Source organism: Notamacropus eugenii, chromosome 2 (assembly GCF_028372415.1).
Source record: "Notamacropus eugenii isolate mMacEug1 chromosome 2, mMacEug1.pri_v2, whole genome shotgun sequence".
Lineage (NCBI taxonomy): Eukaryota > Metazoa > Chordata > Mammalia > Diprotodontia > Macropodidae > Notamacropus > Notamacropus eugenii.
Window position 1 is genome coordinate 372,384,965 of NC_092873.1, and position 21,197 is coordinate 372,406,161.

The window sequence follows — 21,197 nt, forward strand, 5'->3', positions numbered from 1 at the left end:
CCAAAGATCTCGTCCTTAATCCCATCCCATCTCCCCCCCCCCCCAATCAATCAGAAGAAAAAAAATTATTTTGTTGTAGCTGATTATTTAGTGTCAGGTTCTAAATCTACCATTTGAAAAGTATCTGAAAACCTTTCAAAGTAGACCCAGCCCTTGATTTTCTAGGACAACAAAACTCACTTCTTGTTCTTATACATTGAGTAGTTAAAGAGGTAGGAGAATCCCTAGAGCCTATCAGAGGATACTTTCAGGCTTCTACCATCAAGGAACCACATACAGTTACTAGTACAGAAGGTCATACTTTCTGGTACATTTAGAGCCATAGCTACCCATGATGGTTACGTCTATAAAGGCCTCTTACTTTAAAAACAACAATAAAGTGATTTTTGATTAAGGTAGTGATGTGAAAGGAGAGCCCAGCTCTTCCAAGTACATCCCAGAAATATCAAAAAGGGCTCTAGACAACAATGATCAAGAAAAACAGAGAGAAACAGAAGCAAGTTCCTCCATTCAGTTCAGGGATACAAAAAAGGCAATGAGAGAGAGGTGCACTCCTCAGATCATAGGGAGCCACAGTAGGAAGCAGAAGCAATTCATCCCTGGTATACAGTGAGTGGACAGGGGGGAAGTGTTGCAGGAATGCTGAGATCAGTGTGATCTTCAACATTTAACTGGGGCCTGTTAGGGCCACAGCAGAAGATGGAGCTAATTCCCAATCAGGGATTATACAAAGTTAAAAAGTGAAATAAATGGGCCTAGGCCAGTACCCAAACACAGAGAGGCTAAAACTGTCACCAGGGATTAAGGTAAAGAGAAGGGCCTAGTGCTACCTCCTTAGTTCAGAATGGCATCAAAATCTAGGAGGGAGACAAGACCAAATACGGTCAAATACCTAGCTTATACCTAGGGTGTCAGAGAGGACTGAGCCAGGCCCTAGCACAAAATCTCAATCTAGGTGAGAAATATGAATATGCAGAAGAAAACACCACATACAATGATGAAATGGTGTAAAAGAATCTGAAGTGGTAAGCCTAGAAAAAGAAAGTAACTTCACAGCACCTACAAGCAAAATCTCAGAGGAAAAAAAGTATTTTTGCCACAAAGACTTCAAAAGTATATGGAAGAAATTAAGCAAGAGATAAACACTGAAATCAGAATTCCAGAGAAAAATAAAGAGAAGAAGAAGAAATACCTGAGAAGAGCAGGTAGAAGATCTTACCAAAAGAGTAAACTCCACGAAAAAATATAAAGAAGCAACCAGAACTTAATTACTCCTTGAGAAAACAAGAAGTGCTAGAACAAAGTCGAAAGACTGAAAAAATAGAAGACAAATATGAAGTATCTATTGTCAAAAAGAATATGGACTCTACTATCAAAAACCTGAAAAACATGACCAAACCACAAGGGCAGGGGATGGGAAGAAGACAGTTATCCATTCTCTTTCCCCAAGTTCCCCTTACAACAGGTTAAAAAAAAAAGCTTGAATATTCTATTTCAAGAAATAATAATAAAAGAAAATTACTCAAATCTCTTAGAACCAGAGGGCAACATGAAAATAGAAAAGAATTCATAGAGCTCCTTCTTTGAGAACTGGCAACCTGAAAACACTGAGGGATGTCACAGTCAATTGCTAGAGCTTCAAAGTCAAAGGAAAAATGCTGCTGGAAACCAGAAAGAGCTCAAGTACCTAGAAACCACAATTAGGATTTTAAAAAGATTCCATAATTACAACAAAGAAGAGCAAGACTCGGAATACAATATTCCACAAGCCAAAAGATGAATTCTTAAAATCTTAAATAGCTTATCCTGTAAAACTGAAATACAATCCTACTGGGTAAAACAATCTTTAATAGAAGAGAGGGTTTTTTTTTTAAAGCATTCTTGATCAGAATATAAGAATAGAAACTTTGAAATGGAAACACAGGAGCTGAGAGCCCTAAAAAGGTAAAATGCATCTAAGCAATAAAAAAGTGCTAAATAAACTATTGTAAAGTGTTTATATTGTTAGAGGAGACAAAAATCAGGCTCACAGAATTAGAGAAGAAAGATAAGCACAGGGCCTGGATAGAATTTGTCTCATTTTGTTACTTTTAAGACGGAAAGGAAAAGGGAGGAGGAAAGGGATACATTAGAAAAGAAATGGGAAAGAAGGATGAGGAACTAATTTCTCATAATTGTGGTGCACAAGTTGAAATTATAAGCATGGAAGACAGGATAGGGAGAATAGTATTCTCATGATCCTCTTTCATCTGGAGGAGAAAAAGTAGGGTTGAATACACATATGCCTACATATTAAACTTAATAAGAAAATTAATGGGGTCAAAGAATGAGGAAAGGGGAAGGCAGGGCTTAGGAGAGAGGATAGATCTGAACTATAAACAATTTCAAGTAAAAAAAAAACCAAGGAGGATCCTAAAGGGAGGATTAAAATAAGAGAAAGTAGATGACCAGACTACGACCTGAGTTTGATGAAGAGAGAAATAGCAGGTGAGAAAAAACAGATGATTTTAATGATGAATTTGTCTTTTGGTTCACATTCTTATTTCCAAAGAAATGAGCAGGAAGGAAAAAGAAGAAAAATTATGAGGATATAACGAAGGGAAATACACAATTAACAATCATAACTAGTGTAAATGGGATAAACACACCTGTGAAATAGAAGAGGGTAGTAGAATGAAGGAAATGGGAAGGGGAACAAGCCATTAAGCATATTACATACCAGGCACTATGCTAAAACTTTTTACCAGTGTTAATTATTTGATCCTCACAACAATCCTGTGAGATAGGTGCTATTATTATTCCCACTTTACAGTTGAGGAAACTATAGATTATAGATTAGAATAGATTGAAAAGTAGAATCCAACAATATGTGGTTTGCAAGAAACACATTTGACACATAAAGGATTCATGCAAAGTTAAAATGCATGGCTAGAGCACAATTTATTATACTTTAGGCATATTTGAAAAAGCAGGGATAGCCATTGTGATCTCAAACATAGCAACAATAAAAACAGACATGATTAAAAGAAATAAGCAGAAACTACATAATATTTAAAGATACCATAGAACATGAAATAATATAAATATATACATGTATATATGTGTATATACACACACACACACACACACACATTTTACAGGTGAAGAAACTGAGACTAAGTGAGACTAATTGAGACAAGACTACATAACTTGCTCAGGGTCACACAGGTAGTAAGTGTCTAAGGCCAGGTTTGAACTCAGGAAGTTGAGAGGTCTGGTGCTGTATCCACTGTGCCACCCCACCACCACCACTCCCCCACAGCCACTCCCCCTCTCTCATCACATAATATGTAAGTACTTAAAGGAAAATTTAACCAAATTAAATGGAAGATTAAACATTAAAACTGTCCTACTTGGAGACCTCAATAGGCTTCTTTCAGAACTATACCAATACAGATTTAACAAAAAGATAATAAGAAAGAAATTAAGGACCTGAACAGAAATTTAGAAAAGTTAGCTCTGTTAGATCTCTGGCAATTCCTGAATGTAATAGAAGGAACATGTTGTATATTTATCACCTGTGCATGTCAAATTAACTACTTGCTAGGGCATAAAAGAGAAACATTGCATAGCATCATGGGATAGAGAACTGGCCTTAGAGTCAGCTAGACCTGTGATCATGTTCTCCTGCCCTTACTACATATTGACTGCAGGCAAATTATGTAACTTCTCAGGGCCACCAGATAATTTTCTTACACTATAAATTGTGGAATCTGTGTTGAATAGAATTCCTCACTGGTAGATCTCTAAGTGATGAAATCCCAGTTCCAGTTAGAACACAAAGCTCATAAACAAATGTAGACATATTAAATATTTCCTTTACTTGCCACAGTATAATAAAATTATAATAATTAAACAACATTTGAAGAAAGGATTAAAACTTAAAATGGAAACTAAATAATTTAATCCTAAAGAATGTGTGAGCCAAAGAAGAAAGCATTAAAAAAAAATCTTCAAAGAAAATGAAAATAATTAGACAATGGAACAAAACCTTTGGTAACCGGCCAAGACAGTCATTAGAGGAAAATGCAAATCTTGAAACATTTTATCAGCAAAAGAATGGTCAGATCAATGAAATGAACATACATCTTTAAAAAAAAAACAAAAAACTAAAAAAGAAGCAAATTAAAAATCCCCAACAAAGCACAAATATAGGAATTTTGAAAACCAAAAGAGACATAATTTTTAAAAAATAACATTGTATTGATAAACAAAGTTAATACCTTTTTTCATGAAAAACTAATGAAATACATAAAACTTTAGATGATCTGATCAAAAAGAAAACCAAATAGTCAACATGAGAAATCAAAAAGGAGAACTTACCAAAAAAAAGAAGGAAATTATTAGAAACTTTTACTCAGTTATGTATCAATAAAGCTAATAATTTGAAATGAATGTTTACAAAAATCTAAAATAGCTCTATTGCCAGAACAAGAAATTAAAAATTTAATAATCCAAATTCAGAAAAAGAAAATGAAAAAATGTAACTGAACTTCCAAAGAAAAGAACACCAAGATGAGATGAATTTACTAGTGAATTCTAGCATACATTCCAAGAAAAATTAATTCCAATATTCGTAAATTGCCTGTAAAAATTGGGAAAGAATGTATCCTACCAAATTCCTTCTACGAGGTAGATATGATCCTGAGAGCTAAAGCAGAGAAATAAAACTGTAGACCAAAATCTCTAATGAATATCAATGCAAAAATACTGAATAAAATATTAGCAAAGAATGCACAACACATTAGAGACATTGTACAACATGACTTTTGAAATGCCCAGATGGACTATTCCCAAGGTTTTCCAAACCTTTTAAGGCCATAGAATCCTCTGAGCTATTTTTTTTTTTAATTTCTCTCTTTAGCCCTTGTTGATCATGAAAGTGACGAAGCAGAAACCAATTAGTCCTGAAGCCATGGACATATTTTATTTGGAACCACTCCTTCCTAATGATGCTTTGTGGAATGTTTTGGTTCTTCAGAACAGACTTTAAATATAGTTTTCAGAGTTATTGTAAGTGAAGTCAACATGTATTTATTCCTACTAGTGGGCCTCAAACTAGGCTGACATGACACAAAAGAAGCATAAGAAAAACTTGTTCTGTTTCCTCAACTAGCTTCCGATCATGTTAGAGAGAAGAGATGTACACATGAAACTTGCTGTTCTACAATCTCAGCATTTCATCTTCTGCTTCAATTTTCTTGGCCCAGGCTGTTCCCAATGGCTAGAGTGCTTTGCTCCCTCTCTTCTGCCCCTAAGAATTCCTGGCTTCTTTGAAGATTCAACTAAATGTCACCTCTTACAAAACCTCTTTCCTGAACCCTCTCATTGTTCTTTCTTTTCTGGAATTACTCAGCATTAATTTATTTTAGTACTTATATTTCCCTGGTGAAATGTAAACTCCTCAAGGACAGGGGATGTTTTTCCATTTTAGACTCTGTATTCCCAGTAGTTAAAACATTATCTTGTACATTCTAGGGCCTTAATTAATATCTGTTGAGTTGAATTGAAATAAGGAGTAATATAAGACAGAATTTTATTACATTGTCTTGTATAGTAGAATTCTGTGGTAAAGATGATCAGTCCTAGGGAGGTTCCAAAGATGGGCTTATAGAGTTGGGAAAGATTTTGTTTAGGAGATAAGATACATTTGTTTATTTATGTATAGATCGTATTGATACCTTTTATTTTCATATAAGTCATTCCCCAGCATGTATGACTCAAGAATTCTCCACTGCAACAACAAAAACCAGCTTAAGAAGACCAGAAGCTATCATAATCCACCTGATTGCATGTGTAATGTTCCACATATATAGTTCTCCACTTCTTTGCTGAGATGATCATCTCTGGCACCAAAAATGATTATTTCATTTTATCTGAATTCAGTTGTATTTTAGTGAGGAGGTAAAATTTAAAAAGAGGCTTATATAGTGCTTCACTTAGAACTATCCTTTTTAAGAGTACATATTAGTCATAATTCAATTCTGTTATGTTAAGTACCTATTATGTTCTGTTATGTGCAAGGTATTGTGCTAATAATTCAGAGAAATAAGACATAACCCCTCATTTTGGGAACAGTATTCTAACTCTCCCTCCCTTCATTTAAAAATTGTATTGTCATTTCAGCGGTCAAAGGATATGAACAGTTTTCAAGAGAAGAATTGAAAACTATTAGCAACCACATGAGACAATGCTCCAACTCATTAATAAGAAAAATGCAAATCAAAACTTTTCTGAGGTTTCTTTTCACCTCACTCCCTGAAAATTGGCAAGAGTAACAAAAAATGGCAATGGTCAATGTTGGAGGGGTTATAGAATGATAGGTATACTAATAAATTGCTGGTGGAGTTGTGAAATGGTACAACCATTTTGGAAAGCATTTTGGAAATTATGCAAATAAGGTTACTAAAATCTCCATACTCTTTGATCCAGAGATTACACTACTAGGCATATGCCCCAGTTGTTGATAGAAAGAAAAGTTCTCACATTCACCAAAATATTTATAGCAGTGCTTTTTGGGCTAGCAAAGAATTGGAAACGAAGTAGATGCCTATTAACTGAGGAATGATTAAAGAAATTGTGGTAAGTGAATGTAATGGAATATTGCTGTGCTGTAAAAAAATGATAAATGTGGTAAATACAAAGAAATTGGAAAAATTCATATGAACTGTTCATATGAACAGAATGACTACAATAACGTAAATGGGAAGAACCACATAAAAATCAAAAGTGAGTGTTGCAAAATGATAAGGAACATGCATGGTTGAAAATAATAATAATAACAGTAGCTAGCATTTGTTCATCTTTCTGTGCACCAGGTATTGTGCTAAGCCCTTTACAATTATCATCTCATTTAGTCTTCACAACAACCCTGGAAGGTAGGTGCTATTTTTATCCCCATTTTACAGTTGAGGAAACTGAGGCAAAAAAAAGGTTAAGTGAGCCTCAAATCACAGATCTACTAAGTATCTGAGACTACATTTGAATTTAGATCTTCCTGCCTCCAGGCACAATACTCTATATTCACTGCACCCTGCTCTACACCTTTGCAGAGATGGGAATTTTCTCAAGAGTTATCTATTGTACATGTTTTCAGACTTCTTGATAAATTGATCACTATGCTGGTTTTTTTTCATTTTTTCTTTTACCTTTAAAAAATACTATTTATTCTATGGCATGGTTTTCAAAGAGAGGGAAGGATATTGGGTGAAATTATATTGAGGTAAAAAAAGGCCAATAAAAACTTTATAAATAGCCATAATGAACCCACTTATATAGTAATATAAATAACATTTTTGATGAAAATTAACTATATTTTCCAAAAAAAATTAATGAGAAGACTGGCATTGTTTAATTTTTTAAAAAAATATCCTTTTCATGTCTGGCTTACTAGAAGACAGTGGATTCTCATTTCTTCTTTTGCATTTAATCTTTTGTAATGTTGTTTTGGTTGAACTATATAAAGAAAATGTGTCTTCATAAAGACATGTAGCTGGAAAAGGGAGGGGTATTTTAGTAGCCTTTCAGATAGTTGTGGGTATTCTTTGCTACTACATTAGAACTCGATAAATGATATTTTCTTAAAGGTTAGTTGCAGTGTGGAGAGAAACCATATCAATTAGCTTTTTACATGGCTACATTAAAATCAATTGTCCTATCTTGCACTTTGAGTGGATCTTCTACCCATGCATGATTTTGTAATATCATGCATTGTTCATTTGCGAAATATCAGTTTGCTGAGTCATGTAGATCTTCCAAATGTTGACACATTTCATTATGTATTTATATATAATGAATAATGATATATAAATTATGTGTCAATATATTCATTAACCTATTTTTAAAAACCACACCACCATTCTCATTAGAAAAGTGTTTTAAATATTGGGAAGCTATCAAGTTCATAATGAATACAAGTCTTTCAGAGTTCTAATTTTCATTGGAAGGCTAGAATTTTATCATTGACAACAAACCCTGTCTTTTGTTTTGCCTTGAAGTGAGTCTTCCTTCATTTGTTCCTGAAAAAATGTCTGCCAAATACCAAAGGCTAAGTAACCACATTTTGGCCTGTTGTTCCTCAAACACAAATGGTGTTCCACAATAAAAGTGGCTAGTTTTTCTCCCAACTCAAACAGTTGCACAAGGACTTTTCCCCAAGACAATGTCTTTCATTATTCAACAGAAGTGCATTATTCATGCTTCCCATTTCATCACATAGAATATTAAAAGGATGTGTGTTTAAGGGTTGAGAATATTAAAATTAATCATATTTTTACTTCATCAAGGACATTCTTAAGTGAAACTGGATTCTTTGTTTTTACAGTGATGAAGAATACAGTGACTAGTAGTATAGTTAGGTGTCACTGCCATGACTTGTGCTAAAGCATCAATAGTTTTATCTACAATTGCTTTTGTCCCATCTTTGAAAATGCAGACATAGTAGTTGTTCCAGGATAAGGCATGAGATTCAAAAGAGTTATTTAATACTTTGAACATTTCAGCACCACTTGTGTTTTAACAAGCACTCATCTAAAAGAAGATTTTCTTTAGTAATTAGTTATTGCTGATATGGGATGGATAAAAGCAAAGCAGCAAGTTCAGACACATCTGCAGATTTGTCAGTTTGTAAGGCAAAAGTACAATTCTGCTGATGAGAAGACTCAGTTTTCATATATGTAGCTAGATATTTAATTCACAGGTCATATAGCCTTTGGATAATGCCACTGACTTTGCAGATACCCTGGAAGTCTTAGGAACTGCCAGGGGTCCCTGGGTTATACTTGGAGAACCACTGGTGTAGTGGATAAAGAACTGGACTTAGCCTCAGAGAGATTTAAGGTCTAAGTCCTGTCCCTAATATATGTAATGGTAATTTAAACTGGAAGGTCTTTCCCATTCATTAATAGGTCCATGTGACCTGTCTGGGTCACATGGAAGTCTGAGTCGCATGGAGCCTGTGGTGGGAAGAGTTTGCTGAATGGGTGCAACAGGAAGGGTGGAATAGGAAGAGGCAGAACTGGAGCAGAACTGAGAGGAAGTTGGTTATGAAAGCAGTCAGAACTGAAGGATGCAGGCAAACAGACAGCTGGCTAGCATGAGTGAAAGAGCTTGCTAGCGATTTTGTTTAAGGGAGCCTGCTTATGATTTGTTTAATGGAGCTAGTTCATGGGAAGCCTAGTACGGGGAAGGCTTAGGAATGGTGTTGTCTTCTGTATTATTATGGTGTATAGATTATGATGGAATTGGCTTTCTGGTGTCTGAATAAATGTTTTGGTTTTGTCTTTCATATGGAGAGTCTGTTGTATTTTGCGATTCAGAATTGTGCTGGGATATTCATGGCCACAGTAGGTGCCATGAATATTGCATTGGCGCTACAATACATCCTGGCTAAGTGACCACAGTCAAGTGATCCCAGGCCAATTCTGCAAGACTTAAAAAGTTTCAGAAAAGTCACTGATCTGTACTGATAGGAGTTTCCTCACTGGGAATTCCCTACAGTAATAAAATCACAGGTGAAGACAAAAAAAAAAGGGGGGAGAGGAAAGCAATTTCAGTCACCATGCTGGTCACATCTTCCACTGGCATCTCAAATTCAACATGCCTGAAACAGAAATCATTATGTCTCTCCCTTCTCTGATTCATTCTCTACATAGCTGCCAAAATAATCCCTATTGTTCCTAAGATTAAAAAAAGCACACTTCTTAGCCAGGTATTTAAGATACTTAAAATTTGGCTCCAATCTACCTTTCCAACCTTGTTTCATATTACTCTACAGATTCCATGTTCTAGTTAAATTGAATGACAAACTCTTCCCTATTCTTGACTGCTGACTCCTGCCTCTATCATTTGGTCAATCTATCAATAAGCTTTTATTAGTGCTTACTCTGTGCCAGGCAGTGAGGGGATCAAACACTGGATATACAAAGAAAGGTAAAAGCAAAAACCAAAAGAATAAACAAAAAGGCCAGTCCCTGTTCTCAAGGAATATATATTTAGTGGAGGAGACAAAATGTAAATAACTAGGTAGACAGATAATGTGTGTGTGTGTGTGTGTGTGTGTGTGTGTGTGTGTGTGTGTGTGTGTGCGCGCGCACAAGGAAGACGAAAGTAATCTGCAAGGGCAAAAGATTAGCAGCTGAGGGAACCAGTGAAACGTCCTCCTTTGTATAGAAGATGGTATTTGAATTGTCTTGAGGGAAGCCAGGGAAACAAGGAAACAGAGGTTGGGGGATGGAAGGTGGGAAACAGAGATTCCAAGCATAGGAGATAGAGTTGGGAGAGGGAGTGAAGTATTCCAGGAACTGCAGGTAGGTTTGTGTGTGGATCATAGAGTATGTGGAGGAGGGCAAGGAGTAAGAATGCTTGGAAAGTGGGAAAGGAGTCAGGGTGTGAATGGCTTTAAATGCCAGAGAATTTTTTATTTGATCCCAGAGGTAATAAGGAGCTAAATGAAGAGGGGTGTGTCATGCTCAGACCTGCCCTTTAGGAGATCACTTTGGCAGCTAAACCTAGGATGGAGTGGGGTGAGGAGAGACTTGAGGCAGTGAGACCAGTTAGAAGGCTACTATAGTAGTCTTAGAAAAAAGTGATCAGGTTCAAGGAAGGGTTTTTTTAAGGAATAGGAAGACATTGGGCATGTTGGCTGGCAGCAGGGAAGGAGCCAGCAGACAGAGATGGAAGATAATGGGAATGATAGTGGGAGTGACTTTCTGGAGCCATCAGGAGGTCACACATAGAGAGGACTGCCTTGTCACAGAGAAGGGTTGTCTTTATCTGAGGAGGAAATAATGAAGGGAGATATCTGAGTGATATGAGATGAACAGGGGAGAAATGCTATTCATTCCTTTTTTTTTTTTTACAAGTACTTTTATTTATAAATTAAATTTTCAAGGATGGTAGAGTTTAAATCTTCTTCAAGGCAGTAATATTCATGGATTACACATAGCCTTCAAAGGTAGTTATCTATTCCTTCAGCAATCTTGTTCCAACTTTATCATCTTCACCTACACAGTGTATTTGAGGTTTTTGGATGTCATATTGTACTAGTTCATTTAGAAGATTCCTAGAACAAGCTTGAATGCTTCTGATACATTTCTCCTATTTTGCCATATCTTTCTTATCATCCCAAAGAGAGACAGCTTTGTAAACAATTTCAGGCTTTTTTTATTTCTTTGATTCCTCCTGAACAAGACTTTGTTGTTTTGCTTCTACACTCTCCTCTTCATCATTAGATCCAAAGAGATCATGCCTCCAACATCTTTGCTGTTATAGTTCTACTTCACATAGCATCTTCTGCATCAGCAAGCCCATATGTGCCCAAAGCCCTCTTTATTCCTGGCAAGCTTGTCTTTTGCTCTTCTTAAGATTTAATGTGGTTGTACCAACAGAGACCATGGTACAAATGAGAAGATGGTGGGCCTGAGATTGCATCAAATACTAAAATGTCCATTGGAATACCTTTGAATGTAGCTCGTCTCCAACTCAGGAGAGCTGTGGAACTGCTGGAGACCTGCAGGTTTCTTGATATCTTGGCAATGGTGGTAGGTCCAGAGATAAGGAGTAGTGGAAAATTAGGTTGGAAAATTAGGTGAGTGTCAAAATGGAGAGATCCTTGAATAACAGGCTAAGGAGACTGAACTTTTCCAATTGAAGGTTTTTGAATAATGGGGTGGCAGGAACAAAACAATTTTAGAAGATCATTTTGGCTAGTGGGTACATAGGATGAATTAGAAGTGAGCAGAGACAGGAGATATGGAGACAGGTTAGGAGACTTTTAATAGTCTATGCATGAGATGATAACCAGGTCAGAGGAAGTACCTACAGTATTGCAAAATAAGAGATAAATAGAAAAGATAGAATAAAAGAAATATTGATAAGGCTTGATGAGTGATTGGATATGATGAGGGCAGAGGGAGAGGGACAAGTCAAGAATGAATTAAGGTCTGGGCATCATTTTCAAAATGAAAACTAATTTTTAGAGAAAAGTTGAATTCAGACTGAGAAATGCTAAGAGTGAGAAGATGGCAAATCATCTGGGTGGAAATAGTTGCCTATATCATGGCTGTGGTTCAGGAGAGAAGTCTAGTTGGGAGGCACAGATTTTTAAGTCCTTCAAAAAGAGGTGATCATGATTGAAGCCATGAATCTTCCATTTAAGTCTATGCTCACCTGGGAACCTTTTGAACTCTGAAAGCAGCCCACCCTTTCTCTTAATTTCTTGTATTTAAACCAAACTTTGATGAGACACACTTGAAAGGCACCAGGAGAAAGAAAGACTGCTGTAGAGTCTCATGCTTGGAATACAGGGTTTTTACAAAAGTTTATGATGCCATACAAGCCATTCATTGGTCTTTACTAGTCAAGTTGGCTCTTCTGAGGGCAAAAGGTCCTCTTAACAAATGTGTTTATAATCTACAGCCAAGTTGCCTTTTGTTTTTAATAAATGTGGTGCCATAATAAACATATGCTAATTTCCTAATGCTAAATTAGATTTTATCTGAATAGGGCTTCACAAGATCTCCATTCACCAAGTTTTATGCTTTTCCAACATTTTCTCTGACTCAGGGCCTTCTAATGATTCCATTTATTTAATTCCAAGAAACCTCATTGCTCTTAGCTATGAGTTGCTTCAGAACTATAAAGGCAGATGTTATTATCCTAGAACTTTGCTGACAGGAAGTCTTTAATGTGAATTAGTCTCGTTGTTGGAAAATGTTTTGAAATGACTTTTAAAAATTACTGGATATGCAGAGGTTTAATTTCATAAGGCTAATTTGATGCATCCTAATGCTATTTTAAACCCATTTCCCCCCCTCCCCTGCCCCCAGCTTTGACTTATATTGTGCTGCAAATTTTTATGCTGTTGAATAATAGTTTTGAAAAGTATGGTGGTGTTGCATGAGTCTTTAGCAGGGTCCAGAAACAAGAAAATGAATTTCCCGATCATCTTAAACTTCTTGCACAAATTGTACCTTCATAGAAGAGTAGGAAGGACTTTTGTTTCTCGTTTCCAACTAAGATGGAGATTCTTAACCTCTTTCATGTGTCTTGGACCCCTTTGGCATTCTGGAAAACCTTAGATCTCTTCCTAGAATACCATTTTAAAATACCCTAAACAAAATACATAGGTTTACAAAGATAACCATTTATATTGAAATATAGTTATCAAAATATTTTTTAAAAGTAAGTTCATGGGTCCCTGGTTAAGAACCTTTAGAACTAAGGTTAAGCACTGGTAGCGTCCTAAATCTGACATTCTCCTCCTCTCCACATTCCCCCAGTGATGGGTGTCAAGCGGGTATAACTCTTGGAATGACATCCAAAATAGTCTTAATTGATTCTAAACTCTTTAGAAGAATTACCTTCCTCCCATCCCATCCCCCCTTTCCTTTTCATGACAAAAGAGAAGAGGATGATTTGTTCTTAATGTAGAAATTGTGGTCCAAGTCTTTTCTTTTGCTCTTAAGGGAAATGTTCATGTACCATAGAAGTATATGTTGTTACAATGTATTTATAGTTCATGACTCGAAATGGGCTTCTTGAACTAAGGTTAAGAGCAAATCAGGGGGTCAAATCAAGCAAGTAAAAACAAAATGGAAATAAATTGATAAATTGATTATTTACTATATGCTTTTTAAAATTGTTAAATTGTCTTTCATAGAATCTCAGATTTAGATAGGACCTCAAAAGCCAATTAGTTCAAATTACACTTGAATAGGAATTTCCCCTATATCACTCCTGACACGTATAGCCTCTACTTGAAAATCTTCAGTGATGAAGAACATGCCACTTCCTAAAGCAGTCGACTAACACTTCCTGACTTATGAGGCTAGCCCTCTGTCTGCTGTGCCATATTTGTAAATTAATAAATAGGTATCTACTACATGTGGCATACAATCTTGCTCTTTTGACTCAGGTCAAGAAAGGTTTGGCTTTTGAGGATTATTTTGCAAATTTAAGAAACTAAGAATTTTCTTAAATTTCAGATGATAGAACTAATGAGAGATAGACTTTTTTTTCCAAGATAAAATTGAGATAGCTTTTTAGAAATTCCAGAAGTAACCAGGAAAATATTTTTAATGAACTCTGATGTCTGACTGGAAACTCTTTGTAGTAGGAATATGTTGGTTAAGAAAAGCATAGCATTGATCCGTAGCAGAATATAGGCAAGTTGGCTCATACTTTGAATCTATAGACCAACATTTGAAAATTATGCTTATGCTGATTTTCCTCTTTGTCTTTTTGTCAGTTTGCAGTTAGACTTAATTCCTTTCCAGGAACTGAATTTTTCACTTTTCCTGTATAAATACCAGTAACCATAAACTTGAATTAGTCAAGAGGATATGTCAGGTCATTTTTTTCCTTTTCTTTTTAACATTCATTTTAAAACATTTTGAGTTCCAAATTTCCCTTCCCTACTCATTGAGAAGACAAGCAATATGACGCTCATTATACACATGAAGTCTTGAGAAATGTATTTCTGTATTAGACATGTTGCAAAAAAGCAAGAAAATAAAGTTAAAAACAATTTATTTCAATCTACACTAAGAGTTTATGAATTCTTTCTCTGGAGATTGATAGTATTTTTCATCATGAGTCTTTTGGTATTGTCTTAGAGAACTATTGATCTAAATAGCTAAGTCTTTCACTGCTGATCATCATAACAATATTGCTGTTACTATGTGCAATGTTCTCTTGGTTCTTCTCATTTTACTTTACATCAGTTCATATAGGTCTTTCCAAGTTTTTCTGAAATCATCCTGTTCATTTCTTACCGCACAATAGTATTCTATCACAATCTTATACTACAACTTTTTCAGCCGTTCCTCAACTAATGGACATCCCCTCAATTTCCAATTCTTTGCCACCACAAAAAGAGCAGCCATAAATATTTTTGTACATAAAAGTCCTTCCCTTTTTTCAGGTAATTTTAAAAGTCCACACAGTATGGAAAGCTTTTTTATTTGTCAAAGGCTTATGGAGATGAACTGATTAGAAGTGCTGGTAGTTGCAAAGTTGACTCAGAGTAAATAGTAAAAGTTAGATCACGTAATTTCAAGTGTACTCATTTATATGCCCTATGTATTTAATCAACATTTCAGTGAAGAATAGTAGTTATCTACTAAACTCATATCTATTTTTATTCTAATCCATCAAAACCCAGAAATAACTAAGCCAATTTTGGGAAGGGTGCACTTATCCTAAATTGTATTTTTTTGAGAGAGACAAATGACAGACTGGTATTAGGATCTGTGATTTTTGTCGGTGTGGTTACTAACTGCCAGTACAGATCATACCCCCTTTGACTCAGTCTTCAAAAATTGTGGCTAAAATATTCATCACCCAACACACAACCTAATAATAATCCTCACTGAACTTAGGTAGGCTGGTCTTTAGAAAATATACATTCATTACCTGGCTTATCACTGAAATTTGTCCAGCTTATTAGGAGCTATTATAGGACTATTATATAGTCCACCAGAGTTTGAATTTTGCTGGCATAACCTACAAGAACACAGGGTTGTCATCTCCATAATGGGAGAGGAGGAACAGAGTAGCACTTCAGTGAGTTGGGCTTTGTTACAAAAAGTAATTTTTTTAAAAAGTAAAAAAAAAATAATTTTCAGAGCTTATTGTAAGATCTTTATAGTATCCTAAGCCATCTATATCTACAATAACGTATAATAGTGCTTGATTTTCTAATACCCTGAAAGATCCCCAATTATCTTCCCTTCCATTAGTGACTTTTATTTGTGCATTTTTAAAAATACTGGAATCATTTCCCAACATTCACTCCCCACTCCCCCATTTATCTTGGAACAAGGAAAAATGCTTGACTTGTGTTTTGTCAGTGGATTTTGATGACTGAAAGAGAGTGAAGCTGACAACTTTGTGCAACTCTGCCTCACTTAAAACCAATTCATGTGCAAGTTGAGACATCACTCTGTGATGTCACTGGTTCTCTTTGGAAAAAAGTAAGGATGAATGAACTAACTCATGAACCATTTTAGCTACTCTTTTTGTCAAGGATATGAGCAGCCATATTCCTTTGCTAAACTCTAACCAAACTCAAGATCTCTTCGTAGAACCTTTTTCCCCTTTAAGGCTACCTTTAACATTCATTTTAGCTTGATTTCTCTATTTTGAGGCAGTGATAATGGTACAGAATTGAATACCAGTGCAATTTGTTCCAGTCCCATAAAAAATTATAATTTAAGTTCTTCAAATTACTTTCAAAACAACCCTATGAAGTAGGTGGTGCATCTATCTCTGCTTTATAGATTAAAAGACTGAGGCTTAGAGAGAAGTGACTTGTACAGCATCCCACAGTGAATAAGCATTAGAGCTAGGATTTGGCTAGCTCCAAGTCCAGGCCAGTGGTAATCCTGGGCATCTCAAAGTCCTTCAGGTGTAGTGCTAGTCACTTAAAACTCAATTTCTTCTTACTTATACTTTATATAATAGAATAGATAGTATAGTATCATACTGTTATCCAGAAAAGGTCTCTCCAAAGACTACAGTGGAAGGTCCTACTGCCACCCAGCCTATTTTAATAGGACATATATGCATAAAAGTTATATATATGTATATGAATATATAAATATAATATATATTTATTGAACATAGGACACATTAAGAGAATAGGATTCAGTGATTTTGGTTACAAAGACTTGCACAAGGCTTTGTAAAAATCCTTTTCTCATGTATATGTCATCTATCCTTATATCTTATCACTACTCTTCTGTCTCTTTCATATTACACAAAAGGACCTACTCTACTTCCCAAAACACAGTAGGAACTCACTAAATGTTGAATGACTTGTGAATCACATGCAATATTTGATTCCTTCCTGGACTTTTAAAAAGAAAAAGGTCTCACAGATCTATTCCATTTATCTTTTTTGAAAAGATAAAGACCTAGTTCAACCCTGCTATGATTCAAACCAGCTTCCCTAGGGGTCTGAGGAGTTTCAAAGCTGCCAGGTAAATGGAAAAACTATGTGTCTGAATAATGCTTTGATATAAAGACATTCATCCATGGTAAGAATCTCCCAGAAACAATTCACATACAGACCATTTCAGTACCCACAGGGGCAGGCAACTCTCTAACATGAATCTCACTTCTCAGTCATTGAACTTTGCTGATCATATTTAGAATGTGTGACTGGTGCTCATGCTGCTCTGGGTGCTTTAAAGCATGAATATGTTGCTGGGTCCCGAAAGGGAAGAGCTGCAAAGAAAATGAAGGCACCCCATAATGAAAGGGGTATTCAGAGGTACCTGCCTCGTCCCTCACCCCATCATTGGTACATATGTTTTAGTGAGTAACAGCAGTCCTGAAAGTAGCAGATTAGCCAAACAGTCCCTAGACCCGGCTAACTGTGATTGCTTTCTCCCTGAGTTTATATCAATGGTCTCTTATTTATAGACTAGGCAAAAGGAAGGTCATTTACTCAGTAACTTGGCCACACTATTAAAACCTAGTCCTGAAACCCTAAACTTGGTAGGATCACTCACGTAGCAACCAAATAAATGTCCATGTTTGCAATTTAAGTGCTTTAGAATCAAAGCTTTTCTTTTCAAGTAAATTTAAAGTTATTGGCCTAACCAACTACTAGAACCCTTATTAATGGAATGCAGCAAAATATTCCAGTATGTACACAACATAAAAATGCAATGACTATTTAGGCTCATGCCCCTCCTCTCGAATACACCAGATCCACAGTAAAATTCCTACAATGAATAGTATATCCTGAGGGCAAAAATGGCAAAGAGCTAAGGAATCTATGTAAACAAGGAGCTCCAGGGCCTATGGCCCCCACAATATTATTTATACATTTTATTAGTAAAGTTTACACATTTACATTTGGGCCGCGTTCTATATTCCTCCCTCCTCCAAAAAAAATATTGTTTTTCTTGAGGGCAATAAGCATACTTTCTTAGTATTCTATTTTCTTATCTCCTGGAGTATTCAAAATAGTGTCATTTGTACCATCTGATAATTGTTGACATTGCTTCAGTTTGGATCTGCTTTGACAAAAGAATGTTTCAGTAGTTTATTTTTTTTCTACTTTCCAGAAAAAAAAAACCCTAGAAATTTTTCTTTAAGGAAAATTGAAAATTTTAAGTAACTAAAATGTAAGGGAAATGTCTTAAGAGAGTTCCTATCTTGCTAACTGATCTAAAATGTATGGAAATTACACAAATCAGATTTTTACATAAAACAATATCACAATCCTTGCATCTGAATCAGTGCATATTGTTAAATGTCCCAGGTAACTGATAAAAATAATTTTTTAAAATCTCTACATACTCTCTCTTGGTGATTTTATCAAGCTCCCATAGGTTCAATTAAACTGGGCTCCAGTATCACATTTTCATCTGACTGCTGGATGTCCACCTAAAAGTTCCATAGGCATCTCAAACTCAACAAATCCCAAACAGAACTCATTTTATCCTTTCTCCTAAGATCTAAACTTAACCCTCTTCCTAACTTCCCCGTTCCTGCAGAAGGTACTTCTGACAAGGTTTGAGGGGTGCTTGGGGACCCCAAAATACAGACATGCCTGGTCCTGCTAGAATGAATTCAACTCAAGCCTTCTTAAAGCCAAAGAAAAACAAAGCTTATTAAAGATTCGCCACCTTGGATTGACTCTTAAGGAGCCTAAGCCTTTGCAACGCTTGTATTCACAAGTGGGCCAGATAGAGTCTCATCTAGACAGAGTCTGAGCTGGATTGAATCTGAGCACCTTCATGGAGGCAAGATGGAACTGAAATACAGAAATGACTGTAGGAGGGATCTAGGGGTGGTCTGGTAGTCTAGGGTGATGGGAGAAGGGGTTTAGGGAAGGTCTTGAGGAGAAGTCCAAGGAGGGCCTCAATGGTCCTGGGGTGACTGGTCAAGAGTTGGAAACAACTGGAGGCAATCAGGAGATACCAGACAATGGAGGGCCTGGGCCAGAAGCAGGTGTCACCAGAAGCAGGGGTCCCAGGGATGGTCTTGATAGATCAAGCCCAGGGAGAATCCTGATGGGAGTGGCTGGTAACAGGATCAAGGGTGGGGAGTGCAACAGAGACCTGGGCATAGCCATAACAAAAAATCCATGAGCTTCTCGAGACTGCTGGAACAAATGGGAAGATTAGATTTGAGTAAGAAAGGCCAGATTAAGTGGGAAGATTCAAGGGGAGCTCAAGGAGGCTCCAAGTCTGAACCCCATCACTTCCATTTCTCCTCTCACTGAAATTTGCAATCCTAGAATATTCCTGGACTAATCACTTTCTTTCACCTGCCACATTCAATAAGCTGTCGTTTTATCAGGTCTACTTGTACACCTCTCCTAATTTTCCTTTCCTAATTTAATCTAATTTTCCTAATCTAATTCAAGCCCTCATTAGTTCTTGCTTGGACTGTTGCAATGCCTCCTCTTTATAATCTATACTCCACATTGCTCTAGTCATTATTCTTAAAGCATAGATCTTTCTCCCTGACCTATTCAAGAAGCTTCTGAGATTCCCCATTGCTTCTAGGATAAAATACTAATTTCTCTGACATTTCAAAACCTTCAAAATTTGCCCACAATCTATGTTTCCAGATTGATTACATTTTTACTTCCCTTTACAGACTTTATAATCCATCTTCTGCTTCCATATCTTACTCTGGACATCCTACATGCCTGGAATGTTCCCTTCTCACCTATACCTCTTGGAACCCTTAACTCCTTCAAGCTCAGGTCAAGTCCTCCCTACTACAAGAAACCTTTCCTCGCTTCCCTGGTTATTAGTGCCCACCCCTCTTACTTTTAATTTATTTATATTTTATATTTGTCTGTGCTTTCCTACCTGCGGAGGAAACAATTCCACCTTCCAGGAGAATGTAAAATCCTCAAGAAGAGGAACCATTTCGTTTGTCTTTGTATCCTGGGTCTAGCATAATGTCTGACACATACTAAATTGTTAATAAATGCTTGTTGAATTGAATTGAATTAATCTAAGCTATTTACATGTAGGGAAGGTAAAGCAAAAAACAGGAAGAATTTTGTCCTCAGTCAAGACAGGCTTCTGCAAATGTCTCACAGCCAAAATTTCTAGGCAGAAACTCCTATTGCATTAGATTGGATTAAACAGCAGGCAGCACCATTAGGAATTGGTATTGGAAAAATACTTCTTAATGTGACAGAATCTTTTACATAGATGCATATGAAAAAAACAAACACGAGACCAGAAGTTCTTGGCTTTTTTGTATTGTGGACACAATGTAGAAGAAACTTCTTTTTACAAATTCATAATCAAAGGAAATGCTAAGTTTCAGTTAGAGATCAGAGGAAATATTGTTTTTTTCCCATCCAAATTTGTAGACATTTTGAAGACACTGACACCCTGCACTAAATGCAGAAAGAACTAGGTTTAACTCCTGACTCCAACACTTAATAATTGTGTGACAACAGACAAGTCCTGAACTTTAGTTTCTTTTGTAATATAGCTAGACATAACAGTAATGAGGAAAATACTGCATAAACTGAAAAGCTGGGGTAGGCACCTGAGTTTTTCCAAGATCCCAGAGAACTTGCAGTTGAGGATATGGGAACTTCTGGGTCATGGAATGAGCAGGGTGGCAGATTAAACACTTTCTTCAGACCCCTTTTACTCTTAAAACTTTCAGAAAACAAATTATGTGCCAATTCCAGGAAAAAGAAGGAACTCCATAAGGTAAAACACTTATGAATTCACAACAAAGACGACTAATTCTTAAAGTCCTCAATGACCTTTGCCTTCTGATTGGAGCTCACCTTGAGATTTTACCTAGAGATTCTGCAAATACACTCCACTCCTTGCCAGCACCCCACCCTGAAACAAGGGCAGACACTAATTCTGCTCAGCTATGTGAGGAAGAAAATGGGGGAAGAACGAAACTAAAAGAGTGCTGCGTTATGACTCGGGCTAGCTATGATAGGAACCCTTAAGATGCAGAGACTCTCCAGAATATCCTCCCTGACTTGTAAGAAATGGAAGAAGCAGATTCACTTCAGCCATAGAAGAAAAGAAGGGGAAGCAAGGACAGAAATAGGTGAGACCTAGCATGCATGGCTGTACTGGGTCTGAAAGAAAAGGGCCTGAAACCTAGGTGGCCCAATTCCAGAGATTATTCAGGGTAGAGACACA

General features: G+C 36.3%; 1 pseudogene; it reads right to left on the reverse strand.

Moving 5' to 3' along the window:
* Positions 1–10,941: 10,941 nt before the first annotated feature.
* On the reverse strand, positions 10,942–11,488 carry LOC140523082 (elongation factor 1-beta pseudogene; annotated as a pseudogene).
* Positions 11,489–21,197: the final 9,709 nt, after the last annotated feature.